General features: G+C 38.7%; 1 protein-coding gene across 10 annotated transcripts in view; it reads left to right on the forward strand.

Moving 5' to 3' along the window:
- Window positions 1–23,520, forward strand: part of thrb (thyroid hormone receptor beta) — a 498,010-nt gene that overhangs the window by 296,814 nt on the left and 177,676 nt on the right. For 7 of the 10 annotated variants that reach the window (XM_079878987.1, XM_079878979.1, XM_079878982.1 and 4 more), the window contains one exon: window positions 3,105–3,171. The exons of 2 other annotated variants lie outside the window; for them this stretch is intronic. The gene's annotated coding sequence lies outside the window, so the exon portion shown is untranslated. Of the gene's footprint in view, window positions 1–1,900; window positions 1,943–3,104; window positions 3,172–23,520 lie in introns of all 10 variants that reach the window. One more of the 10 variants, XM_079878990.1, reaches the window with a different exon arrangement.

Here is a 23,520-nt window from a genome sequence, read left to right on the forward strand (position 1 = left end):
CACATTTTAAGAACATACAACAATAATTCATGTACCTGAAGTAAGAAAACAGATTATGAGGACTCGTGTAGCACTTTAGAGCAGCGTGCGGCAGCAATGCACGACACGCTGTAATTGATAAAGGATCAAATTAATGTAAACAAAACCACTTAAAGAAATACAAATAATTAATAAAACATACGTGTCCATTACAGCAGGAATTAAAGTCACAATTACACAAGTATAATATATGAAACAAAAAATATAGTGAAAGTTTGGACAGCTGGTGGTGCTAGAGGGATTGAGTTAGAGACTCCATTTGCTATGGTGACTGTTCAGACTGTTCTCTATCAGTGTGCCACATTTCATAACTTTCCCGCAAGCGGTTCTATGGGCTGCCATAGACTTCCATACGGAAGAGGAATCGGAAGAATAATAAGAACGCCAACGATTTCAAGAGGTGCCTACTCACTTTCAGTGCTTGGCCCCTAATACTTTTTTTTTTTTTTTTTTCATGCTGCTGAGAGGACAAATGGCCACATATACACTATGGAGTTTCAGGAGAGAAAACCACATTTAAATGCAAAGTGAATCCACTAAAACATCCCCAATAATATGACAGTAAAGGCTCATACACTCACCTAAAGGATTATTAGGAACACCATACTAATACTGTGTTTGACCCCCTTTCGCCTTCAGAACTGCCTTAATTCTACATGGCATTGATTCAACAAGGTGCTGAAAGCATTCTTTAGAAATGTTGGCCCATATTGATAGGATAGCATCTTGCAGTTGATGGAGATTTGTGGGATGCACATCCAGGGCACGAAGCTCCCGTTCCACCACATCCCAAAGATGCTCTATTGGGTTTAGATCTGGTGACTGTGGGGGCCATTTTAGTACAGTGAACTCATTGTCATGTTCAAGAAACCAATTTGAAATGATTCGAGCTTTGTGACATGGTGCATTTTCCTTCTGGAAGTAGCCATCAGAGGATGGGTACATGGTGGTCATAAAGGGATGGACATGGTCAGAAACAATGCTCAGGTAGGCCATGGCATTTAAAAGATGCCCAATTGGCACTAAGGGGCCTAAAGTGTGCCAAGAAAACATCCCCCACACCATTACACCACCACCACCAGCCTGCACAGTGGTAACAAGGCATGATGGATCCATGTTCTCATTCTGTTTACGCCAAATTCTGACTCTACCATCTGAATGTCTCAACAGAAATCGAGACTCATCAGACCAGGCAACATTTTTCCAGTCTTCAACTGTGCAAATTGTAGCCTCTTTTTCCTATTTGTAGTGGAGATGAGTGGTACCCGGTGGGGTCTTCTGCTGTTGTAGCCCATACGCCTCAAGGTTGTGCGTGTTGTGGCTTCACAAATGCTTTGCTGCATACCTCGGTTGTAATGAGTGGTTATTTCAGTCAAAGTTGCTCTTCTATCAGCTTGAATCAGTCGGCCCATTCTCCTCTGACCTCTAGCATCAACAAGGCATTTTCGCCCTCAGGACTGCCGCATTTAAGCAATTTTGAGTGTGGCATGGTTGTTGGTGCCAGACGGGCCGGTCTGAGTATTTCACAATCTGCTCAGTTACTGGGATTTTCACGCACAACCAGCCCATCTGGCACCAACAACCATGCCACGCTCAAAATTGCTTAAATCACCTTTCTTTCCCATTCTGACATTCAGTTTGGAGTTCAGGAGATTGTCTTGACCATGACCACACCCCTAAATGCATTGAAGCAACTGCCATGTGATTGGTTGATTAGATAATTGCATTAATGAGAAATTGAACAGGTGTTCCTAATAATCCTTTAGGTGAGTGCATTTGGCTATATGCTGTTTTAATTTATGGAGACCTCTAAGCGTCTGTATAACCTATGGTGTGATTTATGCTCATTTTTTCTAAATAGCCTGTATGGGAAGGCTGCTCACATGATGGAGGCATGGAGTGGGTAAGACATGATTTTGAACACTTCATTGAGTTTTGTTTTGTAAAAAAAAAGATTTTTCAAAGCTTTTCGTTTTGTATAAATTGTATCTTAATTTTGATCAATGTTCTATCAACCAATTGCCTGTATTTAGTAAATAAGAAGCAAATATATAGCAGACAATGTAATAAGGCGCCGGCACGATCACTTGCATTGCACGTGAACTGGAGGGCGCCGAAACTCAGCTTGTGCCTCACAGATTTGAGAAATATAGGCTATCTATTATAGAAGGCTTGAAATGTATACTTTTAAGCGAAACTATTCAAAACGAAAAGAAATAGGCTACTCTCTGATTATGTAATCCATATGAAATGTGCATTTCTCTCTGCCGTTCATGGCGAGTCCGCACCGCAAAAAAAACCCTTTAGTCGGAGGCAGCCCTTATTCCACATATTTTCGAACCAGCAGGCCATTCTGGGTTGAGGGAGCAACCCTGAGCGGAATGAGCAAGTGGAGCGGAATATTCAGAAATGTGCTTGATCTCTGCTCACATGCTCTGATCGGAACAAAGCATGACAAATTCAAACTTTATTTCATTTTCTCCGTAGCTTGAACACTCACTACATTAGGCATAAGAGCGTTAGTTAACACTGTCAATTTATTTATTTTTTTATTTCACGTTTTTAAGTACAATATTATGTTTGTCCACAGCCCCCCACCAGGGGGTGCTGATGCTATGACGAGCAGGGCTGCAGCACCTGCAGAACCCCCCTTCCCGCACTACTGGGTTTGATTGCTTGTGTTACTTGAGAAAAAAAAAAAAAATTGTCTACCTGATGTAGTAGATTTAATGCAGTTGCGGTTCAGGTTGCGGTCTTTGTCAAACGGGTCGGGTTGAGTACGGAATTAAATAAGTGCTGCTGTCAGATAACAGGTCGGGTGTTCTGTGCGGGTTTACCAAACATGACCTGTGCAGGACTCTGTGCAGGACACACCAGAAGTAAAGGAAAAATACATTTAAGGAAACAAATTATGCATTGTCCTGCATTATAGTAAATGGTTTGCAGTTGTTATGAAATAATATTTTGTGTAAACCTTCTTGATTATTAACTTGTTTTTGAGATGTTGTATATCTGGAGAGATTGCTTAATCATGCATTCTAATCGCTCTCAACCTTTCATTCTAGATTTTCATGTTGGGAGGGATTTGTGGACCTCAGCCGTGGCAGGACTAAGTGCTCCCACGTCTTGCTGGTAAGAAAAGTGGTTTGTGTGTAATATCAAATTTATTTAAAAATCAAATGCAGTTATATATAAGGTTTTTTTATTGCAATTAAGGCAGTTTTTAATATTACAATTACATTTCTTCTCCAATTCGGTGTTGAAATATAAACAATTAAATAAATCTTATTTTCATGACAGATTTATTCATACATATTACACACACAAACACACTATCACCAGCCACTTTATTAGGTACACCTGTTCAACTGCTTGTTAACGCAAATATCTAATCAGCCAATCACATGGCAGCAACTCAATGCATTTAGGCATGCAGACATGGTCAAGACAATCTGCTGAAGTTCAAACTGAGCGTCAGAATGGGGAAGATATGTGATTTAAGTGACTTTGAATATGGCATGGCAGTTCTATGGCTGAAAATGCCTTGTTGATGACAGAGGTCCGAGGAGAATGGTCAGACTGGTTTGAGCTTATAGAAAGGCAACAGTAACTCAAATAACTACTCATTACCACCGAGGTATTCAGAAGAGCATATCTAAACGCACAACACATCAAACCTTAAAGCAGATGGGCTACAGCAGTAGAAGACTGTAAGGATTCTGAGGCTACAAATTGCACGGGTTCACCAAAATTAGACAATAGAAGATTGGTAAAATGGTTCAGGCTGGTGGTGGGGGTGTAATGGTGTGGGGATGGTGTTATGGTGTAATTTTCATGGCACACTTTGGGCCCCTTAGTACCAATTGAGCATTGTTTAAATGCCACAGCCTACCTGAGTATTGTTGCTGAACATGTTTTTGCAAATTAGCTCAAAATGGAAATGAATAATTAATTATAAAAATGTTGATCAGTTAATCAAATTAACTTGATATAGCTGAATTTATATTACACTATTTTTTTTCTGCTTGTCCAGCAAACACTCAGTATTATTCGTCTATCAACTCTCAGAAAGGATATTTTTCATAGTCACAGAAAAATATCTCTATCTTAGCATGTAGCTGTGATCGATTCGTATTATTTAACTAAATAACCAACACATAACTAATCTAAACAAACACACAATCACGCATACATGGGTAAAATGGAAAGTGAAAGTAAATGGTACCGGAAACAGAAACAGGGAATGAAGCTATGAAAAAAAGAATAATTTAACCATCAGAAAGAACCATCAGTATTTTTAGTTTAAAGCACCTTGTTAGCAAGGGGTCTTCTGCTTATACTTAACCTCTGTTTAGTTAAATTTACAATACTTACATTGCCTTAGCCGTGGAATGAGCGTCCGGATGTGCAGTCGCAGGAGAATGTCTTGATGGTTCTGTCCAATGGTGCTGAAGTTGCAATCGATTTATTCTGTGTTGAATGAAGGAATGATGATGAAATTGCAGTGTTAGTTTGACTCTTTTATGATCGAGGAAGTTACACATGGCTGATGTGAAAGAGAGAGAGAGGCGACTGTGTGGGTGCTCTTTAACCTCTGAGGGAGGTCACTTCTCCAGGGGGTTAGTGAGCCAATAGCAACTTAAAACTTTGGACAGGAAGTTTACAACTCCGTGTCTTCGAGCATGGTATTTTGCATCTGTAACTGGATTAGCCCTTTCTGTCCCTTCATACTCTGAATTAATCTAACAAGAATACAAAACATGCTATGAAGAGGTAATGTTCACATATGTGTAGGACATTACACTATAATTAATTTGATAGGAAGCATAATACCAATAAGGTTACATTATCTAGTGGTTATTATCATAAAGCATGCATAAAACAGTATACAGTACAAAAGACACTTTACACGACAGTAATAATCATACACACAATGTCTAGGGGATATGCATGTTCATTTATAGAATATGAAAAATAACTAGAAAAAAAAGTTTGTTGAGACAAACTTTAAGTTGGCTTGAGAAAGCCGGACCAGAGAGTTTGAAGAAGTTAAAAGTAGTTAGAAGTTTAAAGTTGTTTAAATTTTGATTGATAAATGAATTAGAAAGAAAGAATAGTTTGAAAGAAAGAAGAAAGATTAGTTAGAAAGAAAGAAAGATTAGTTAGAAAGATAAAGAAAGATAGATTAGTTAGAAAGAAAGATAAGTTAAAAAGAAAGATTTAGAAAGATAGATTAGAAAGATATACAGTATTAGAAAGAAAGATTAGTTAGAAAGAAAGAAAGAAAGAAAGAGACAGATTAGTGAGAAAGCAAGCAAGCAAGAAAGAAAGATTAGTTAGAAAGAAAGAAATATTAGTTGGAAAGAAAGAAAAGTTAGAAAGAAAGAAAAAAGAAAGATTAGTTAGAAAGAAAGAAAGAAAGAAAGAGAAAGAAAGAAAGATTAGGTAGAAAGAAAAAATGAAAGAAAAAGAGAAAAAGATTAGGTAGACAGAAAGAAAGAAAGAGAAAGAAAGAAAGAAAGAAAGACATTAGTTAGAAAGAAAGCAAGCAAGAAAGAAAGATTAGTTAGAAAGAAAGATTAGTTAGAAAGAAATAAAGATTAGTTGGAAAGAAAGAAAAGTTAGAAAGAAAGAAAAAAGAAAGATTAGTTAGAAAGAAAGAAAGAAAGAAAGAAAGAAAGAAAGAAAGAAAGAAAGAAATGAAAGAAAAAAGAGAGAAAGATTAGGTAGCTAGAAAGACAGAAAGAAAGAAAGAGAAAGAAAGAAAGAAAGAAAGAAAGAAAGAAAGAAAGAAAGAAAGAAAGAATGAATGAATGGTGGATTAGTTAATTAAAAAGAAAGAAAGATGGATTAGTTAGAAAGAAAGAAAGAAAGAAAGAAAGATGGATTAGTTAGAAAGAAAGAAAGATGGATTAGTTAAAAAGAAAGAAAGAAAAATAGATTAGTTAGAATGAATGAAAGAAAGACTGATTAGTTAGAAATAAAGATTAGTGAGAGAGAAAGAAAAATTGATTAGTTAAATTTTGAAAGAAAAAGAAAGAAAGAAAAAGGTGGATTAGTTAGAAAGAAAGATAGATTAGCTAGAATGAAAGAAAGAATGAATGAACAGTGGATTAGTTAGTTAGAAAGAAAGATGGATTAGTAAGAAAGAAAGATGGATTAGTTAGTTAGTTAGAAAGAAACATGGATTATTTAGAAAGAAAGATGGATTAGTTAATTAGAAAGAAAGATTGATTAGTTAGAAAGAAAGAAAGAAAGAAAGATGGATTAGTTAGTTAAAAATAAAGAAAGATGGATTAGTTAGAAAGAAAGAAAGATGGATTAGTTAGAAAGAAAGAAAGATGGATTAGTTAGAAAGAAAGAAAGATGGATTAGTTAAAAAGAAAGAAAGATAGATTAGTTAGAAAGAAAGATGGATTAGATAGAAAGAAAGAAAGAAAGAAAGAAAGAAAGAAAGAAAGATGGATTAGTTAAAAAGAAAGATATATTAGTTAGAAAGAAAGAAATAATGGTGGATTAGTTAGAAAGAAAGAAAGATGGATTAGTTAAAAATAAAGAAAGATAGATTAGTTAGCAAGAAAGAAAGATGGATTAGTTAAAAAGAAAGAAAAAAAGACTGATTAGTTAGAAAGAAAGATAGATTAGTAAGAGAGAAAGAAAAAAAATGATTAGTTGGAAAGATAGATTAGTAAGAGAGAAAGAAAAAAGATTGATTAGTAAGAGAAAAAGAAAAAAGATTGATTAGTTAGAAAGAAAGAAAGAAAGAAAGAAAGAAAGGAAGAAAGATGGATTAGTTAGAAAGATAGATTAGTTTGAAAGAAAGATAGATTAGATAGAAGGATAAATAGACAGATTAGTTAGAAAGATAGATTAGTTAGAAAGATAGATTAGTTAGAATGAAAGAAAGATATTAGTTAGAAAGAAAGAAAGATGGATTAGATAGAAAGATAGATTAGTTAGAAAGAAAGAAAGATAGATTAGTTAGAATGAAAGAAAGATATATTAGTTAGAAAGAAAGAAAGATGGATTAGATAGAAAGATAGATTAGTTAGAAAGAAAGAAAGATAGATTAGTTAGAATGAAAGAAAGATATATTAGTTAGAAAGAAAGAAAAATGGATTAGTTAGAAAGAAAGAAAGAAAGAAAGAAAGAAAGAAAGAAAGAAAGAAAGAACGAAAGAAAGAAAGAAAGAAAGATGGATTGGTTAGTTAGAAAGAAAGAAAGATGGATTAGTTAGAAAGAAAGAAAGATGGATTAGTGTACCAAATACGACTCTGGGTAAACGTGAATTAGCTCAAGGATATAGGGAATTTTGGAAATATTAATAATTATAACTCATGGTCATAATAATTCAGATAATCGCATGTACATTTATTTCATCAATTGTCGAGATTACCTTGTTCTGTAACTGGTTTGGTCATCAGTCATTAGTCCAGCGAATAAATGTGAGATTATCACAGTTAAGAAGGGGTATCCCTTTACAAACTCCAAGAAAGTTTTATCTTCTGGCCACGAACATCAAACTTTCTGAGTTTATGAATTAAGAACTACTCAATGTAGTCTACAATATCGAGCTTTGTAGCTTAGATCTTTTAGTTTCATTGACTTATAAGGTGGGTTTTCAAACACAGAGACAGTGAAAAGTATTAATGAATTTTAATAAATGTAAGACTAGAGATTATATGGGCTACGAATATAAACGTACGTAAAAATGCAAACAATAAACACAAACAAACTTTTAACCAAACAATAACATACGTGATCAGAATAAAATGAAATGAAAGAAAGAAAGAAAGAAATAGAGAGGAGGGAAAAGCTAGTAATTATTACATACAGAAACCTAAGTTCATGAGACACCTGGAACAGCTTTTATAGGAATCAATATAGCCTACTTGCAAGATTCTGTGCTCTTTCGGGTGAGGCTGAGGCTGAGGCAGGAAGCGAGGATGGTGTCCTGTTTCTGCTGCGTCTTCCGGTGTCGCGGGAAGCTTAAAAAGGCTCACTGAATGTAACGTTACCGACAGGGCCGTGCACAGACATTTTAAGGGGCAGTGGCCTAAACCAAAAAAGGGGCACTATTTAGTTTTTAGGGGCACTACAAAGTGTGCCAACAACAGAAAATGTAGTTATTTGTATTAGATCTGATCAAGAATACAATAATTTGATTAGACAATCGGCTAATTCTAAGAACGTGGATATGTTGTACACAGGGCTGGACTGGGGCAAAAAATAAAAATTGGCCCTGGCATTTTGGCCCAGACCGGCCCACTATATGATCATAAACACCACCCATCTTTGCACGCCCTTAAATATATGCATACCAACTCCAATTCCTTAAAACCACTAATGCCATGTAATGAGTGAGTAGGCTATATGAACGAGTGAGAGTTAACAGATGAAATAAGTAAAAATTTGACATTTATTAATACAGTGATGAAGCCTAAAACAAGCTATAAGCTGCACCGGCATAGCAATACCAGTGTTTCTCACAGGATGTTTGGTAAAACTGTGGTGGGTGGACCTCGGTCCTTCTAGGGGGGTTTGGGGGCATGCCTCCCCGTAAGAAAATTGTGTGTATTTTAATGTTAAATTCATCAATCTGGTGCACTTTGAGAGTTCAAAATTAAAAGCTCCAACCCATATTCAGTGTGCAAACTAAACAAAGAAATATTCAAACCTCTTTTAGTTACAGTGTCTATTTACATTACACCTACTACATAATAATAGTTATAATATTAATCCAATGACAGTAATAGCCATATTTTGTAAAACAAATGCACTAAAACAATAAAGGAAACTTTCATAATTAGTTTTGTACCAATTTCTATAATTGAAAGAGATAAGCACATGATATTTTATTTTGACGCAAACTGCATCAAGCTTTTATTTTGGCGGAAAACATGGTTTACAAACGCCTCTCATTAGATTTCTAGTGAATTGCGGTAATCGTCAACTATGCAGATGTGGAAATAATCTGTAACTGGGTTATGGGTTCCTACACTCATGACATAGCCTAAGTGTTTTGAAAGTAGTTCTGCTTACCGCGGACTCTACACTTTCTCGTCTCTCTCCTGATCCTCCTCACTATCATCATCTGCCACAGGAGCTGATGAAGGTCAGAAAACATACACTACCGTTCAAAAGTTTGGGGTCAGTAAGATTTTTAATGTTTTTAAAAGAAGTATCTTCTGCTCACCAAGGCTGCATTTATTTGATTAAAAATGCAAACAAAAACAGTAATATTGTGAAATATTACTCCAATTTAAAACAGCTGTTCTCTATGTGAATACACAGTAAAGTGTAATTTATATCCTGTGATCAAAGCTGAATGTTCAGCATCATTACTCCAGTCTTCAGTCACATGATCCTTCAGAAAACATTCTAATATGATTTGATGCTCAAGAAACATTTATGATTATTATCAGTGTTGAAAACAGTTATTTACATTTTTATTTCAGGATTCTTTGATGAATAGAAAGTTCAGAAGAACAGCATTTATCTGAAATCTAAAGCTTTTGTAACATTAAAAAGTTCAGAAGTTTGGGGTCAGTAAGAATTTTAATTTTATTTTTAGGGGAAATAAATAAAATAAATCAATACTTTTATTCATAAAGGATGAGTTAAACTGATCAAAAGTTACAGTAAATACATTTATAATGTTAGAAAATATTCTATTTTAAATAAATGCTGTTCTTTTGAACTTTCTATTCATCAAAGAAATTTGAAAAAAAAAATGTACACAACTGTTTTCAACACTGATAATAATCATAAATGTTTCTTGAGCATCAAATCATCATATTAGAATGATTACTGAATGATCATGTGACACTGAAGACTGGAGTAATGATGCTGAACATTCAGCTTTGATCACAGGAATAAATTACAATTTAAAATATATTAAAATAGAAAACAGTCATTTTAAATTGTCAATTAAATTGTTTTTTAGCAAATAAATGCAGCCTTGGTGAGCAGAAGATACTTCTTTTAAAAACATAAAAAAATCTGTATATTTAGACACATTTTACATAGTCTGCTTTAAGGGCCTGTTTCTATTTTTTCAAGCTGTTTTTCTGCACATTCCTTGTGTTTCTTCTCCATCTTGCTGACTATTTTGACACACTGACACTGCTGCACGCTCGCTCACTCGTTTAAAGTTGTGATTGGGCCAGCCCAGTCTCAATCAAGAAAAGAGCCAATGGGCCACTGATCTACACGTTTCATGGACTGGTCTGTCAGAAGAAAAAAATAAAACTTAACGCTGACTTTTTCTGACCAATGCATTACACCGGCACAAACCCAGCACCGCCAATTAAGCAAAACAAAACCAAACGAATGGGCCGCCGATGTACAAATTTTATGGGCCGTTAAAAAGAAAAAGAAAATAATAATAATAATAATAAAAATAATGTATGAGTATGAGATGTATCGGCCCAAAGAGCACGTCGGCCCACCGGGAAACTGCGCGGTATGCCCGATGGCCAGTCCAGCCCTGGTTGTTGGCTACAAGTTTTTAGCACTAGTAGAAAGAGCCAGAAGACCAAGAGCAAAACATTACCGACATAAATACAAAAAAAACAAATGACTAATTTCGCAGATTCAACCACTGTCTTGCATAGCCTACCTGTTAATGCGACAGCTTTCGTGAACTGTCTATACTGCGAGTGAGTGATGCTGCGGAGCGAGCGGGAAAACCTGGAGTGGATTAGCGGAATCAGCGGAATGCTTTGAGCGGAGCGTCGGGGGTGGGGAAGAGGGGCACCTCAGTCGATGAGGGCAGAGGGGCAGTGGCTCTAGCCACCGGGCCACCCCCCTGTGCACGGCCCTGGTTACCGAGATAGTTCAGATTCATCTCCCGGGCAGGGAGATGTTGCAAATCTTGGTTGCAAAGGACGCAGCTACGACTCGAACATGTGTTCGTTCGATAGAGAAGGCCAGGGCCTCCTTCAGATGTTCCTTGGAGAAGCGCTGCGCCGGGGAGAAGAGGAAGGTCAGAGCGAGAGGAGGAGAGAGGGATGAGAGAGGGAGAGAAGTGGGGGTCTCTTCCTTTTAACAGACATCTGTTTACGCCCTGTTTTGTGACACAGCAAATCAGATCTTCTGATCTGAAGCGGGAAAAAGTTTCTTTGTGTGAAGAAGAAGACGCCTACTTTGACTTTGTCATGTGAGAGATAGAATTCGTATTTCCTCTTTCAGACAAGATACTACCCGTAAGAATACATTTCATTGTAATCTCATACATATATGTAATTCCGTGAGATCACTACGATTAGAATGATACCAGACATGGTGTACAGAATATGGGAATACAGGTATCCATTTCTAATGTAGGATTCTGAGCATTTTAAGAGTCAATTGATTTCTATGATAGAACATAGAAAATCTCAATCTGCCATGGAAATTATACACACATAAACATACATATCAAAAACATGGTTCTTGGATCGCCTGTGTGGAAGTGTATGGAATGTGGGCTTGCAGAAGAACTGGATGAGCTGCAGCTTTGGAGCCATAAAAGTTTATGACCAGGTCGAGTTACAAGACACTATGGAGTGATTTTCTTTCAATGAACCTTCAGAATTAAAGATTTTACTTTAGCAAACCACACCTCTATTATAAGGCAAACTAACCACACATGCATAATGGAATTGTACATATATTTAAAAGAAATATTGCTTATCCTGAGTTACACACAAAGGTTGGTCTCTTGGTGTGTGTGTGTGTGTGTGTGTGTGTGTGGGTGTGTGTGTCTGGAATGCCATGAGGCTGTAAAGTCACAGGGAGTCCATGCTGAACTGGGGGGGGGAGCCAGCCACACGGGCGCTGGTGAATTAACCTCTAGAGAATAATCAACCAGAGCTGCCTTCCTAAGGACAAAGACGATGTGTTCGACACCCTCATGATTCACTTAATTTGAAACGCAGATGTCTGTATGTCATTGTTGCTACATTCCCCCTTTTTGTTAGATGAAGTCTTGGGGATGGACTTCATCGAACAACAAATTAGCACAATGGATGACAGGTGGATCATGATTGTCAAATAGCAGGTGGTTGCTAGGCTGATGACTCAGCTCAAATGAGGTTGAGGTGGTCGATGGTATGGGACCCCCCCCTTTTCCAGGGTTCGTAGGAAACCGCCAGACACGGCTTTGTGAGCTTGGCTGTGGATGCTCGCGTCTCGTTGAGTCTGGTACAGGATGAAAGCCAAGACGAGTGTCGGGGCGTGGTCGGTGACCGTGGAGATGCACATCACAGTGTTAGACTTTCTGAGTGTGAGTCCTGCCTTGGTAATCAGGAGTCGGGGCTGCTCTCTCTCCATGCGATGCCGGATGCCGGATCTGGTGATGTCCGATTATGGCTGCTTTCTAGCTAACCACCACAGCATCCTGTTAGAGGCAAGAGAGAGAGAGAGAGGAAGGGAGGAAAAAAAATTCAGCGAAGGTTGTCCTTGGTTGGCTAGGACGGTCTTTTTGCTTCGCTGAGGTTGGTATGCCACATGCTTTGATGTCCCATGCGTGGCTTTGGTGCTGCGGTGTTCAGCACATGGGGCGTCCTTGGTGGCATAGGACAGGTCTGTTCGTCAGAGGCCCGCATGACCTTGTTGTACACAGCGGAGGTAGCGTAAGCGGCTCTGAGGCGTGCAGTGTAGTTGGTAAAGTTCGTTTGTGCTGTGTAGTCACTGCAATCGTGAGGGTGATTGGTCTGTATGTGGCGCAGACATTGGTCAGGTTACTCAACTGCAGGTCAGTCATGACCTCGAAGCAGTAGGTGTCAGTGTTCGTTTTCTGTGTCTGTGTCAGACGCGGCTGCACTGTCTTCATCTGTTGTGTAAGAAGACTCGGGCTCACCAGTGTTCTGGGGAGAGGGGTTCCAGGTTCGACGGTCTGGGCTTGGAGTTCTGGACGGCGGGTGATGCTGGTTCCAGAATCTTTCCGAGCGCTCGGTCCGATGCTTTGGATGAGCACCGTCACAGTCGTGCTGCCACCTGCTGGCCTGGAACGGTTTTGATCCTCTGTGGTCAAGTCTGTGACTGAGGGGTTGTTGGGCACCCTCTGTGTCTGAGCAGTGCTCAGAGACGGAGTCAATTGTGTGTGTTTTTACAGTCTTTTCATCCATAGCCCTTTGCTTGGTGTAAGCCTTGTGGGCTAAGTCTCTGAGTTTTCGAGTAGACATGGTTCGTGGGCAGACGAGCACACCGAGATGTTTACTCACGGTGCTATGCAGATTCCGCAGAAACAAAGTTCTAAAGGTTACATCTTCTTCCATATGTGGTGTGTTGATTGCTCCGAAGAACGTTTGTCGGAGTCGGCCATAGTAGGAGTGTGGGTGTTCAAGTCGGGCCTGTTTGACGTCAAATGCCGTGATAAACCCTTGGTCTGACTCTGGATTAGAGAATTCATGGATCAAAGCTTGTCGCAGTTGCTTGTAATCTGCTTTGACCGTCTCTGGTTGGCGATCCAGAAAACTACGCACTTCTCTATTTGCGGTGATTCGTAACAAGTACAATTTGTCCCAAGCTGTCACGTTGGCGACAGTTTGCAGGTGAAAGTCAATGTCTTGAAGGTACGCATGAACACTGCAGTCTCCGGCAAACGTAGGAATGTTTCTGGCCAGCTTGTCAAGGCTTTTGGGAGGAGAGCTGTTGCTGGGGGCCCAATCCGTCTGGAGAGGATTCTGACCCTTTACAGCTCCGTCCCTTCAGCTTTTGGTGTTTGGCTGACAGGGTTGGGGTGGCTGGCCGGGAGAAACTCTGTGATGTGTGTTTCTCTGTTCCAGCCACTCTGCAGTCTGTAAGAATGTCTCAGTTCTGCATGAACAGTGTCAAGTTCATCTTGGAGCTCGTGTCTCTGCTGAGCAAGCTGATGGATTTCAGTCTCTGCTCTCTCAAGGAGAGCTTTAGCCCGTTGGAGCCTTTCGTTGAGTTCCTTCCGGGTGTTTTCCTCCGACTGCTGTCTTTGGTCTGTGTGCCGATGAAGATCGTCTAGGGCATTTTGAAGTCTTTCAACTTCCTGTTGTAGCGTTGTGTCCGTCTCGTCCTCTTCCTCGGTCAGGAAGAGTAGCTGGTCTAGACGGCTCTGTGTGTGTGCTCGGTCCTCCAGGGCCTCTGTGGCCTGGAGCTGTAGTGCGGCTGCCTTCTGCTCCAGATCGAGGTTGGTCCTTTCGCTGGCCCGGGCCTTGGTAACGAGGTTGAGTGCGAGTCTTCCGAAGATTTTGGCTAGCTGCTCGTGGTCGTACTTCTGGGTTGGATCGTAGGTCTCAAACTGGTCCAGGTACTGTGGGTCAGCGGCATCTTGGGGTACAACGGTTGTTGTCATTTCTCGCAGCCATGTCTCGAGGTCGTGCCAGCGGACTGCGGGACTGGGTGAGCTCGACATCTTGGCTTACTGTGGCGAGAGAAGCACAGCACACACAAAAAGAGACAAAATGCAAGTTTGTTTTAGGGTTAATGAGCTATACTCATACGGGCTATGCCGTCTATGAGAATTTCGGGGCTAACTGATGCCGACAGTTAGCGGAGCCAATTTCGTGGGTATGGGTAAAACCCACGCTAAAGATTTTGACAGGCGGTAGCCTGGTGGTCGTCTAGCGACGCCGGCTTTGATCGTTACTCTTTTATTCAGCTTTTCCTGGGGTCTCTCTTAGGTTCTGTCTCTACGTGAAATGAGAGAAACAAATCACAACAGAAATGGAGAAAAATAAAAACAAAGTTGAAGGTAGGGAAGATCAAAGGGAAACACAACACAAGGAAGTGAATTGGTCTGCAATGAAATGTCACAAACAATAACACGTTAAAAAAATAAATAAATAAAAAAATAAAAATTTGTAAAGAGGCCTAAGCCTATTAACACTGCTAGAGTTCCTGATAGGGCCAGGAGATGCGTGGATTATCGGGACAGGACCTCGGAAGAAGGTGTGTCTTAGAGAGAAAAAGGTGGGCCAAACACTTAACCCTCTGGGGTCTGAGGTGTTTTCTGGGCCTTGGAGGTGTTCTGACATGCTCTGACATTTGTGCTTATTTCTGTTACTTGTGACATTTTCATGGCTAAAGTCTAATTACACTGTATTCAGCACAAACTCTGCTACAATAATATATCAGCAGCTTGTATGTAAAAGTTTGTAGTTTTGAGATAATGACATTTAAGCGTGGTTTGTGAAAATACAAAAAAAAATTCTCACTGAAATAAGGTCATGAAACCCATACTGATTATTTCTTCACAAGACTTTTGAAAATTGTATGACGTAGCCTAGAATATTTGCTCCAAAACTATGTGAAAATCACCCTGACTGCTCATTCAGATAAGACAATATATTGATTTAAAAATTTTACGACGTGTTTTGTGTGAAAAAGCTTTATGCGGGAGCTCATTAATATGTAAGCTTTCCACACCTGAGAAAGACAAAGACACTCCCTAATGGCCCTATTAGGAGCTATCAGGCCCAATCATTCTGAGCAACCTTGCACAAAGAATGAGGAGATTTAAAAAAGAGTGGCTTTTAGATTTTTTAGATTTTTGGGATTTATTTACAACACAACATAATCCAAAGATACAAAACAAATGACAAAAAAATTTCATTGAACTCTCATTGAAAACAATTATCCAAAGACAGAGACCTTTGTGCCATTCCTAAAAACATTGTACATACCTTTCATTTCCAAGGTGTTTGATTTTCACTTTACCATGTTCATCACAGAGACTCATGTGAATGTTGAAGTCAGCAGGAGTGGCATCTGGGCCCTGAAAAAAAAAAAAAAAAAAGTGAACATACTGATATCAAGAGAAACTATAGGCCTGCACGATTTTGGGAATACATTTTAGATTTTTCTGGTTAAAATTGCTTTTTAAAATTCACAGAATACACACATACACACACACATAAATGTTTCCAACAATATATAATATAATGAACACCAGGTTTGTTGTGCCTTGTAGGCATAGGCTATGCGCAGTGCTGCATAAAATAATAATAACAATAACCATATCAGCCTATAAATCTTCCAAAATATTTCAGTAACTAAGCTAGAGAAAAATATATTGATTATCATGTTACTTCAAATGTTTCCATTCGTTATGATGATATAAAATGAGATAATAGTAAAAACATGAAGCCGTTTGGTGCTTTTCAAACGCGATCGCGATCCAAATATGATACATTCAAACGCGATCGCGCTCAAATATAAAACATTATGGTTACCATATACATATCTATCTACATTTGAGCAGATATCCACAAACACAGTAACAGTAAACACGGGTCTAAATATTATAATATTCACCATATATCTAGCAACAGTTCAACTGCAATGTGAAATTTATGCAACAATAACAAACTAATATGTAAGAATTTCTTACCTTACATCTTTCTTGTCTTCAAATCGCGTTCTTCTTCTTCTGAGGTAATTCCAATGTAAGCTCACCGCGCGTCTTTCAAACTCGACGAAAAGCAGAGACTTGTGAAGTGTTTTGGTGTTTTGTTTTTGAGGTAAGGAGCACGTTCGCGTTCCATGTGGAGATTTGCATGTCAATCTCTTTTGCGCGAGTAGGCGTGTTCAAATTAAAAAATAATTAGGAAGCATTTGAGAAGCTGACATCTTGTTGGTTTTATACAAATTACTTAAACAGAGAATATTTGTTTTCAGTTTGAATCCGATCATTTAAAAGTACACACTTAAATGTTTATAAAGGTATATGGCTCATAAATGTGTGACAAGTATTCGCTGAGTTTTGTTTCAGTTTATAGACGTGCTCAAGAAAAAAAAGTTCACCGCGACGGAGAGGCAGAACGCACACCCTGTTTATTTTCTTTATTTTACAAAAGCACAATGTTTTGATTTGATTGTAAGTGGACACCTACAAAATTAAAAATATCACAGATTCTTTTTTTATATTTCTTTTTTCTGTATGACCATAAATGATGGAGTAATTTAAGTTTATAGTGCTACAATGTGAAGAAAATACGGCAAAACGCGCCGGCGCGTTTGCCGACCTCAGAGGGTTAAAATATACCCGGAGGAATATCTAGTATTCTGTGGTTCATAATAAGCAGTGTTGGGTGTAACGCGTTACAAAGTAACGCGTTACTGTAATAATATTACTTTTTTCAGTAACTAGTAGTGTAAGGCATTACTCGTCTGAAAATGGTAATATTATTACAGTTTTCCCGAGCTAGTTACTTGCGTTACATTTGCCAGTAGCACCTTCATCACACACAAGGCACGCAACACAGAGAACAGAAGGGAAGGGGAGGAGGGCGTGAATGGAACAGTGATTGGTCTGGGTTTGGCACGAGGTATCATTTACCAGAGGTGGGACAAAGTCATTGTTATGCAAGTCACAAGTAAGTCTCAAGTCTTTGCCCTCGAGTCCCGAGTCAAGTCGAGTCAAAGATGAGGCAAGTCCCGAGTCGAGTCAAAAGTCAAAGCCAACAAGTCTCAAGTCGAGTCCAAAGTCCTACCATTTTAGTTTCGAGTCATTTCAAGTCCTCTAACACAGAAATAAAATTTATACAAATCATGTATGTCTGTAAGATTTGTATTTATTTAAACCTCTTTTTATACAATGACATTAATTAAATACAGTAAAAAACAGAAGATTTAATTTTCACAAAAAATGCTTGTATTTCAAGAGAGAGAGAGAGAGAGAGAGAGAGAGAGAGAGAGAGAGAGAGAAGACAGTTTAAAAGAGACAGGCGTCTATTGGGGACTCGGCTATTATTTGAAGTTTTACGGTACATCCGATAAGGTGCTTAGCATTCGTTCAAAACTTACCTTTCTTTGTGCAACTTCAGGCAACTTCAAATTGCAACTCGTTTTTTGTCGACTACCTCGTAATTTTTATAGTCAAATGAAACTACCTTCGGTTACGGTATCATTTTGCCTACTGGCGCGTTGTTGCTTGTTGCGCTTCATTGGTTGTCTTGCAATGGCCTGCTTACGCCGTTTCACACATACTCCGTGTGCAGTGCGTATGCGGTGCGTGTTGCAGTGCGTATGCGGTGGAAGACCAGCACGCGCAATAGTGCTTTCACATATGCTGCGTTTGCAGTGCGTGATCCGCGGCTGTACCACAAATACATAGCCTACTCACTATTTGTATTTCAAATCCAGAAGTTAAGCAACTTTTATTTAAAAAAAAGTTTTTTTGTCAGCATTGCGATTCTCTTTGTACACACGTATACACTCTTTAATAGACGTATTCACGTTTAAATACAATTTAAACAACGTATTATTTAATGCATTACTCTTATATAATTATATATTAAGTTGCTCAAGCAAGTGGTAAAATATTTAACCATGTACTTATATTAAAATCGCATAGCCTACATTTTAAATTAAAACTTAAAATTGACAAAAACAGCAGACTCATACTCTTTCTTTTGCATAATTTAAATCTTTATAGCCTACAATAAATCTCGCATGTCACAAAGAACTTGTTTTTTCACCTCCACGAATGAGACGAGTGTTCATTATGTTGCCTTGTTGAAATATGTATTTTCCCTTGATTTACCCTGGTCTTAACGTCTCAGCATTGCGATTCTCTTTGTACACATACACTCTTTAATAGACGTATGCACGTTTAAACACAATAGCCGTTTCTCAATACCAAGTATGCAAAGTTCGGACTTGAGTCCTTGGTAGTTCGGACTGACAAGTTCGACTCAGGAGAACGAACTCCCGAGGACGGGAGGACACAAGTCCGATAATTCTGCAAATGGAACAGCGGCGTACTTGATAGCGTCACTCATGCAGCTCGCTCTGGCTACTCCGGTTATCTCTTTAGGCTACAAATAAAACGAAATATGTTATAAACCACCACTTTGCCTCTTTTCATTTTCATTTAAAAAAAAATCTTTAACATAATGGCCACACAAATGTGGTTCAGGAAACGCAATTGATTATCTTCACTGCATATTTACAACAACACAAAATATAAAGCACAACCCTGACTCTTTTTGTTTTCATTTTAAAAATATGATGAAAAAAAAAACATTATAATATTGATCATTAAAACGAATATTTAGCAAAAAGAGACAGGGTTGTGTCATATATGTATATACAGTGAAGAGAATAGGCAACATGCAGACTATAATAAAATATTGTATAGGCTATGTTTTAAATAGCCTATATAAAATAAAATGATATAACCTTTTTTGTTAAATGTCAGTTTTAATGATCAATAATAGCCATTCTAAAAGTATAAGTAGCCTAAAAGGTATAAGAAGCTATACAACAATAAAGCCAACGATTCAGTCAAACATAAGTCAGCTCTCGCTAAAACGTTAAATTTAAATAGACTAACGTTAAATAAAGCTATGAAACTTCACTTTGCTCTCAGCTAAAACGTTTTGCCAGGGAACAAATTATACATTAATGAGACAAATAAAATAAATAAATCGCCTGTTGGATATACACAAGACGATTTATATCTCATGTTAGTTAAACCACTAGACTAGACATCCGAGCCACCGGCAAGTCAGCAGCACTAGCCGAGAGAGGCTGTTCTCGGCGGGGTACGAGCGCCGAGCGTCCGATTGCCTGGTTCTCAAAACTCCGAAAACGTCAGATCAAATTTTCAAATAGGCGCTATCTTTATAAATAAACCAAAGATTTGAGCTTTTAACAACTACATTCTCGCCTGAAATACTCTTAAAACTACATTTTGTGACACAATTATAGCAGTATTTTTAAATTACGCGGGGTTTCTCCTCTGCTATTGACGCAGCTTGCTGGTTGGTGTGAGATGCATTCTGGGATACCTGGCTGTCTGAAGTCCGCACAAGTCACCTCTCGATGCATCCTCGGTAAAAGGGGCGGATCAAGAACACATCCGGGGATTCGAACTGGACTTGGCTAGATGTGAACTTTGAATTGGAACAGTACTAGGGCAGCGACTGATGACGTTTCACAAGTCCACAAGAACACAAGTACAGACAAGTTCGCATATTGAGAAACGGCTAATTTAAACAACGTAGGCCTATTATTCAATGCATTACTTCTACTTATATTAAGTTCCTAAAGCAAGTGGTCAAATATTTAACCATGTAGGCTACTTATATAAAAAACAGCCAACTCTCATGCCTTTTCTTTTATATTTAAATTAATACAATAAATCTCGCATGTCACAGTTTTCCCACCTCCACGAATGAGAGTGTCGTTCATTATGTCGCCTTGTTGAGGTAAATTGTAGTTTTCCTTGCTTTCCCTGGTCTTAAAGTGAAAATAGTATTTAATTAAATACATTTATGGTGAGATTACTACATTTTATTTAATTAATCGCATTTATGGTGAAATTACTACATTTTTAGGTCAATCTGTGTTCATTTTGACCACGAAACATGCGCTGTCACTTTAATTCAGCGTTTGCAGCACAGCAGAAATAGACTCGGTGCGGAAACGATCGCGGCACTGCTGTATACGCACCGTACCTGGAACGGATCGACGGACTTCAACCGCGTGCAGTGTGAAAGCTCTAACCTGTTAACATGGGTACGGAATAAAATACGCACCGCTGGCGCATACGCACTGCAAACGGAGTATGTGTTAAACGGGCGTTAGATGCTGTCGAATCAAAACAACGTGGGACTACAGTGATTGGATGTCGTGCAGGCAGCGCGCGCGCTCTCTGCATGCATACAGGTGGTGCACATTTTTTTCACAGATGCAGATAAACTGAGAGCGGCGCGGCCGTGTGGACATTTTTTTCCCCAGTTTTCATGGGAAGTAGCAAGTCTTCTCGAGTCAAAAGGCGCAAGTCCAAGTGAAGTCACGAGTCATTGATGTTAAAGTCCAAGTCGAGTTGCAAGTCTTTGTACATTTTGTCGAGTCGAGTCTGAAGTCATCAAATTCATGACTCGAGTCTGACTCGAGTCCAAGTCACATGACTCGAGTCCACACCTCTGTCATTTACCATCACCGATTGGTCGACACGCGGCAGTTAAGGCCAATCAGGGATGACTTCCCTAATGAATATTCATGAGTCTTCCCCTACCATCCTGGGAAAAAAAATATAGCGCCCCGGACGCGCGCGCGCAGCCCGTTCCCTCTCACCGCCTTCAAACAACACGAGCGCTGTATTGCTCTCTCTCCCTCGCGCATATAGTAAAAGGTCGGAAGACCGGTTGTGTTTTATAGACAATTTTGCATATAAATGACTATTTATAGGGCTTGAATTACAACCTGAAACTGCGCATGCGCGGGTAAAACTGCTGTGGTGAAACTGCTGTGGTGAAACTGTGGCTCTGCGGCTCTGCAGACAGATATTATTGGGACAGATGGGGAAAAATGGAAGCGTCAACAACGGCAAGTACAAGTACAGTTGTGTGTAGTTATTTGTGCTAAACAGTGCCAGTCTGTTGTTGGCGTAATAAAGACCCTAAAGAACACTCCTCCTTTGTATGTTCTCTCTCCATCTGATGAATCTCAGGCAATTATAGAGTAATTAAGAAAAAAAAATGTAACTAGTAATATAACTAGTAATATAACTAGTTACTTTCTCCAGGGAGTAATAAAGTAAAGTAAGGCATTACTATTTTTGAGAGTAATATGTAATATGTAATATATTACTTTTTTGAGTAACTATCCCCAACACTGATAATAAGTGGATGGTTTCTATCAAATTTTAGTTTACCTGGGGTGAATAGAGGTCATCCAGGTGGAAACCAGCGGGCGCGGTCAGACCCTCCGACGGTCCCAACACCAGACGGAGCTCAGTGTCAGTAACGCCGGACAGATGATCCCCGCCCACCGGAAACCACCAGTGATGACGTTTCAATCACCACAGTGCACTGACTGAGTCCTGCCAATAGATACACAATAAGGGATTAAGATGTTAGACTTAAAGTAAATTAAGGCTTTCTGGTTTCATCAAATTGAGTAAATATGTGTGCAGGAGTCAGAGGCAAAGGTTTTACTAAAAATAATGATACAACGGAAGGGAATTATGATAATTGATGGTAATTATCGGAATAACCTACCCCCCTTGAAGAGACTGGAGAAAGAGGGAAGAAAAAAAATTTGTCAATGAAATAAAATTTAAATAAACAACACAGGTTAGAGACGCAGGCAGAGGGATAGGCCCCGGCAGTGGGTTTGTGCCACAAAGGGGAGGGGCGTATTTCCTCTCAGTGGTCCACCTGGTTGAGTAGACACAATTTAAATTAAAATTCAAACTAGTTTAAATTAAAATTCAAATAAGCATGCAAGGAGAGGTCCAAATGATAATAATAAGGAAGGAAAGAAAATTAGAATGATAACAGTGAAGTATCAATACTAAAAATAATTGAAACTGAAATTCAGAATGACTTCCTATAATCCTTACAATAACACTGAAGTTATTAGTATTGATTATAGAATAATCAAACGAGAGGGGTAGCAATGTTGAGACACTTCAATGAGACTGGGGGTGAAACAGATATTGATAAGCCGACCCAAGATGGCCACACGGTGGCGTGCTTCTTCCTAGGTGGACTATCAATGAACTGAGTGAAGCAAGTCTAAGCTTTAATTCGAAAAAGTTTTTTTTTCGAACTTCACTTAAAGTGTGACAGTCAAAAACAGAAAAGCGAATTGTCTAACTCCAAATAATATCAGCATAAGCTAAGCTTTGAATGCAGGTAATTATTTGAGAGCTAGACCATTTATTCTATAATCGGGGAAAAGAAGAGAAAATTAACGAAAAAAAAAAAAAAAATGAAAGCAGGTATTAACTGAGAGCGTCCAACAGATGGCGTAATTGCGCTCGTGCAGGCTGACGTCAGTGGGAGGCGGTGCTCACGCAGGATGACGTCGGTGGGGGCGCGTAATTTGAGAACTGCCACACACACCTAAAGGCTGTTGGTCAGTGTTTCAGCAACTGAGACTGGAATTTTTTTCTTAGAATCACTATACTTTTGGGCTCATTTTGCGCTCAGTTGCATGCGAAAAATGACGCGAGTTTCACAACATGTGACTAATAGGAATAACACATCTATTTAATTACACATTATATATGAAACGGTTTAAATAAAACAGGAATTAAAACTTCTGTTTTAATTAATAGAGCTGTGAGCAAACAGGCATTAGACTTCTGTTTAATTACTACAGCTGTGAACAGGAATTCTTTCTTCTGTTCACCTCCCATAAACATTAATCAAAATAGCACTTTATGATTTTAAATGCCTTAGGTTTACAAAATTGGATCGCAAGGCCAATTTTTGACCAGGAGTTTTATCGTTAACGTATCGTATATCATAAGGCCTATTACGACTGAAAAACTGAGGCACTGCTCAGATCAGATTTACGTCTTCGCACTAAAAAGAGATTCCTTCGTCTTTATTTAGTCGGTTTAAATCATATTACATGTACCAACTGCAAAGAGTTTGCTTCGTCTTTACAGGGACAAATGTAATATGAGCTGCAGTTTTAGCACTTAACAGTGATAAAAATGCTTAGACATTTTTGAAACTGTTAATTTGAAGAGCTGAGCTGGCTTTGTGCCTAACGTCAGCT

Source organism: Squalius cephalus (genome assembly GCF_949319135.1).
Source record: "Squalius cephalus genome assembly, chromosome: 8".
Taxonomy (NCBI): Eukaryota; Metazoa; Chordata; class Actinopteri; order Cypriniformes; family Leuciscidae; genus Squalius; species Squalius cephalus.